Source organism: Oncorhynchus masou, unplaced genomic scaffold, assembly GCF_036934945.1.
Source record: "Oncorhynchus masou masou isolate Uvic2021 unplaced genomic scaffold, UVic_Omas_1.1 unplaced_scaffold_1218, whole genome shotgun sequence".
NCBI classification, from domain to species: Eukaryota; Metazoa; Chordata; class Actinopteri; order Salmoniformes; family Salmonidae; genus Oncorhynchus; species Oncorhynchus masou.
Genome location: NW_027001976.1, coordinates 116,563 through 122,314, shown reverse-complemented (window position 1 = coordinate 122,314; position 5,752 = coordinate 116,563).

Here is a 5,752-nt window from a genome sequence, read left to right as displayed (position 1 = left end):
ACTGGTACCTCTCCATCGCTCGTTTGGGTTGATTTCAGAATGTCGCTTTTGGTGATGGTACCTCACTGTTAAAACATATTGCAAATGTTCCTTACTTTTGCAAAGTCACTGAAAATTTGTGCAGGAATGCCAAATTGACTGGCCCGATGAACTCGGGATGGCTTGGCAGTGATTCTGGTACCTCTCCATCACTCGTTAGGGTTGATTCCAGAATGTCCATTTGGTGATTTTTCTCACTCTTTCAAAGTCACTGTGCATTTGCCATATGGTTAACTGGGCAGTCACCATTACCAATTTGTCATGCCATAAAAATCATGCAGGAATGCCAAATTGACTGGCCCGATGACATAGGGATGTCTGGGCAGTGATACTGGTACCTCTCCATCGCTCGTTTGGGTTGATTTCAGAATGTCGCTTTTGGTGATGGTACCTCACCACTTAAACATATTGCTAATGGACAAGAGTCACCTGCAAGTCACCGTCCATCAGTCAATTTGATATCATTCTGACACCAAACTGATACAAACTGACACCAAACCCACTTTTCCCAACTCATTTAGGAGCCAAGTATAACATACTTCAGAGCTGGCCCAAAATTCACAAGGCCTTCGGTACAAAACATTAAAAAACCATAAAACACATAGTTACTTTCTAGCTGCGGGGCCAGTTCGGACATTATGTGTAGTCCTATGTGAGGCGACCCCGAATCCCGAGTTTCGGCCCGATAGGTCATTTGGTGTCCGAGTAAAAGCCTAATTGGTGCTGAAAATCCACTTTTTCAATGCCTTGCTACGGGGTCCTTGAATGAGCTATCGGACCGAGATGTTGGGTTCTGTCTCTATGGGCCGAGACGGTCACAATGCACCTAGTCTTGTGTCTCTGGGACATTTCTAAATGTCGCCATTTTCGTAATGGTCAAAATGAATTGAAGTCATTGCAAATGTTCGACGCTGTTTCTCGGTCCGAGAACATTCTAGAGCGCCGTAACTCACCACGCACTATCTACCTGAGGTCTAGAACAGGATTCTAAAGTTTCGGAACTCTAGGTCTGACGGTTCTTTTTTAGCTCGAACAAAGCTAACTATTGGAGGCACTGTCAGTCTCTACACACCCCAATACGTCCCTCCATCCAAGTTGTGTATCTGTGTGATTTATTTTTCCTTTGAATTTTTATGGGAAAAATGACTGATTTACAGTTCATGGGGGTTGTCTAATCACACATATGAAGTTTTGGACAGATCTGATTTTTTTAACCCTTCCAAACAGCCCCTGAGACACCAATTATGGCACTTCCGGTTGGCACAGGAAGCTATAAATACACACATGTCTTGACTGACATAGAAACCTAGGGAATCCTGAGTTTTAAGTCTTTAAGTTGAGAATTGACTGATCTACACAGGGTTGAATAATGCAGAGGCCTCGGCACCTTTCGAGGTGATGTACATCCAAATACCTTTTGGGTCAATTTAACCACTTCCGGTTGCTCCAGGAAGCTTAGAATCGACACAGGTAGACCTCATAGTGGTCTGATGGAATGTCATAGAAGACAGGTTCATACAGCATTCATAACCCATAAAGACCCCAGGTTGTATTTAGGGGAGCAGGCAATGTATTCCTATGGGGAGAGAAGTCAATGCACACTGTTTTTTTGTAAACACCTTCTTTTAACTGTGAAAGGTTAATGCCACACAGTCAAGGTTAGGCTTGCACAGATCGGGAGGACCTTAGGAACAGTCCTGTGTTTGAATTGTCCTTCTAAACCTAACGGTTCCGCCGCTGTCACCCAAAATCCAATGACATTGTGGTGCAGGCATCATTGTGGGCCTATTTTTCTCATGGTCGCTGCGCTCAGACCGAGCGAGCTACGGTCAAGCGGGGCACCTCGTTGGACTCGGCACGGCCTTGGGATTATGTTTATGCCATTGCCTGCTCTCTGTGTCTTTAAACACCACGCTTTGTCACTCCATCCTTGCTGTGTGTGTGTGTGAGAGCTTTTCTTTGACATCTGTTGGGAAAAATGACTGATTTACAGTTCATGGGGGTTGTCTAATCACACATATGAAGTTTTGGACAGATCTGATTTTTTTAACCCTTCCAAACAGCCCCTGAGTCACCAATTATGGCACTTCCGGTTGGCACAGGAAGCTATAAATACACACATGTCTTGACTGACATAGAAACCTAGGGAATCCTGAGTTTTAAGTCTTTAAGTTGAGAATTGACTGATCTACACAGGGTTGAATAATGCAGAGGCCTCGGCACCTTTCGAGGTGATGTACATCCAAATACCTTTTGGGTCAATTTAACCACTTCCGGTTGCTCCAGGAAGCTTAGAATCGACACAGGTAGACCTCATAGTGGTCTGATGGAATGTCATAGAAGACAGGTTCATACAGCATTCATAACCCATAAAGACCCCAGGTTGTATTTAGGGGAGCAGGCAATGTATTCCTATGGGGAGAGAAGTCAATGCACACTGTTTTTTTGTAAACACCTTCTTTTAACTGTGAAAGGTTAATGCCACACAGTCAAGGTTAGGCTTGCACAGATCGGGAGGACCTTAGGAACAGTCCTGTGTTTGAATTGTCCTTCTAAACCTAACGGTTCCGCCGCTGTCACCCAAAATCCAATGACATTGTGGTGCAGGCATCATTGTGGGCCTATTTTTCTCATGGTCGCTGCGCTCAGACCGAGCGAGCTACGGTCAAGAGGGGCACCTCGTTGGACTCGGCACGGCCTTGGGATTATGTTTATGCCATTGCCTGCTCTCTGTGTCTTTAAACACCACGCTTTGTCACTCCATCCTTGCTGTGTGTGTGTGTGAGAGCTTTTCTTTGACATCTGTTGGGAAAAATGACTGATTTACAGTTCATGGGGGTTGTCTAATCACACATATGAAGTTTTGGACAGATCTGATTTTTTTAACCCTTCCAAACAGCCCCTGAGTCACCAATTATGGCACTTCCGGTTGGCACAGGAAGCTATAAATACACACATGTCTTGACTGACATAGAAACCTAGGGAATCCTGAGTTTTAAGTCTTTAAGTTGAGAATTGACTGATCTACACAGGGTTGAATAATGCAGAGGCCTCGGCACCTTTCGAGGTGATGTACATCCAAATACCTTTTGGGTCAATTTAACCACTTCCGGTTGCTCCAGGAAGCTTAGAATCGACACAGGTAGACCTCATAGTGGTCTGATGGAATGTCATAGAAGACAGGTTCATACAGCATTCATAACCCATAAAGACCCCAGGTTGTATTTAGGGGAGCAGGCAATGTATTCCTATGGGGAGAGAAGTCAATGCACACTGTTTTTTTGTAAACACCTTCTTTTAACTGTGAAAGGTTAATGCCACACAGTCAAGGTTAGGCTTGCACAGATCGGGAGGACCTTAGGAACAGTCCTGTGTTTGAATTGTCCTTCTAAACCTAACGGTTCCGCCGCTGTCACCCAAAATCCAATGACATTGTGGTGCAGGCATCATTGTGGGCCTATTTTTCTCATGGTCGCTGCGCTCAGACCGAGCGAGCTACGGTCAAGAGGGGCACCTCGTTGGACTCGGCACGGCCTTGGGATTATGTTTATGCCATTGCCTGCTCTCTGTGTCTTTAAACACCACGCTTTGTCACTCCATCCTTGCTGTGTGTGTGTGTGAGAGCTTTTCTTTGACATCTGTTGGGAAAAATGACTGATTTACAGTTCATGGGGGTTGTCTAATACACAGATGAAGTTTTGGAAAGATCTGATATTTTTAACCCTCCAAACAGCCCATGAGACACCAATTATGGCACTTCCGGTTGGCACAGGAAGCTGTAACTCAACATACATCCTCATTGGGCTATTCCATTAGAGAATCCTGAGTTTTAAGTCTTTACCATGAAAACTGACTGATTTACACAGGGTTCAATGCACTATGTCCATCAAATTGCAGGCAGTGTATGGGTATACACTTTTAGGGCGATTTGAACCACTTCCGGTTGGTCCAGGAAGCTTAGAATCGACACAGGTAGACCTTATAGTGGTCTGATGGACTGGTACCAAAGACAGGTTCATACAACATTCATAACCCATATAGACTCCAGGTTGTATTTAGTGGAGCAGCCAATATATTCCTATGGGGAGAGAAGTCAATGAACACTGTTTTTATGTAAACACCTTCTTTTGACTGTGAAGGGTTAATGTCACACGGTCAAGGATAGGCTTGGACAGATCAGGAGGACCTTAGGAACAGTCCTGTGGTTGAATTGTCTTTCTAAACCTAACGGTTCCGCCGCTGTCACCCAAAATCAAATGACGTACTGGTGAAGGCTTCATATTGGGCCTATTTTTCTCATGGTCGCCGCGCTCAGACCGAGCGAGCTACGGTCAAGCGGGACACCTCGTTGGACTCGGCACAGTCTGGACACTATGGTGATGCCATTGTTTGTGTTGATTTCAGAATGTCCATTTGGTCATGTTTTCTCACTTTTGCAAAGTCACTGTGCATTTGCCATATGGTTAACTGGGCAGTCACCATCACCAATTTGTCATGCCATAAAAATCATGCAGGAATGCCAAATTGACTGGCCCGATGACATAGGGATGGCTGGGCAGTGATTCTGGTACCTCTCCATCGCTCGTTTGGGTTGATTTCAGAATGTCGCTTTTGGTGATGGTACCTCACTGTTAAAACATATTGCAAATGTTCCTTACTTTTGCAAAGTCACTGAAAATTTTGCAGGAATGCCAAATTGACTGGCCCGATGACCTCGGGATGGCTGGGCAGTGATTTTGGTACCTCTCCATCGCTCGTTTGGGTTGATTTCAGAATGTCGCTTTTGGTGATGGTACCTCACTGTTAAAACATATTGCAAATGTTCCTTACTTTTGCAAAGTCACTAAAAATTCTTGCAGGAATGCCAAATTGACTGGCCCGATGACCTCGGGATGGCTGGGCAGTGATACTGGTACCTCTCCATCGCTCGTTTGGGTTGATTTCAGAATGTCGCTTTTGGTGATGGTACCTCACTGTTAAAACATATTGCAAATGTTCCTTACTTTTGCAAAGTCACTGAAAATTTGTGCAGGAATGCCAAATTGACTGGCCCGATGAAGTCGGGATGGCTTGGCAGTGATTCTGGTACCTCTCCATCACTCGTTAGGGTTGATTCCAGAATGTCCATTTGGTGATTTTTCTCACTCTTTCAAAGTCACTGTGCATTTGCCATATGGTTAACTGGGCAGTCACCATTACCAATTTGTCATGCCATAAAAATCATGCAGGAATGCCAAATTGACTGGCCCGATGACATAGGGATGTCTGGGCAGTGATACTGGTACCTCTCCATCGCTCGTTTGGGTTGATTTCAGAATGTCGCTTTTGGTGATGGTACCTCACCGCTTAAACATATTGCTAATGGACAAGAGTCACCTGCAAGTCACCGTCCATCAGTCAATTTGATATCATTCTGACACCAAACTGATACAAACTGACACCAAACCCACTTTTCCCAACTCATTTAGGAGCCAAGTATAACATACTTCAGAGCTGGCCCAAAATTCACAAGGCCTTCGGTACAAAACATTAAAAAACCATAAAACACATAGTTACTTTCTAGCTGCGGGGCCAGTTCGGACATTATGTGTAGTCCTATGTGAGGCGACCCCGAATCCCGAGTTTCGGCCCGATAGGTCATTTGGTGTCCGAGTAAAAGCCTAATTGGTGCTGAAAATCCACTTTTTTCAATGCCTTGCTACGGGGTCCTTGA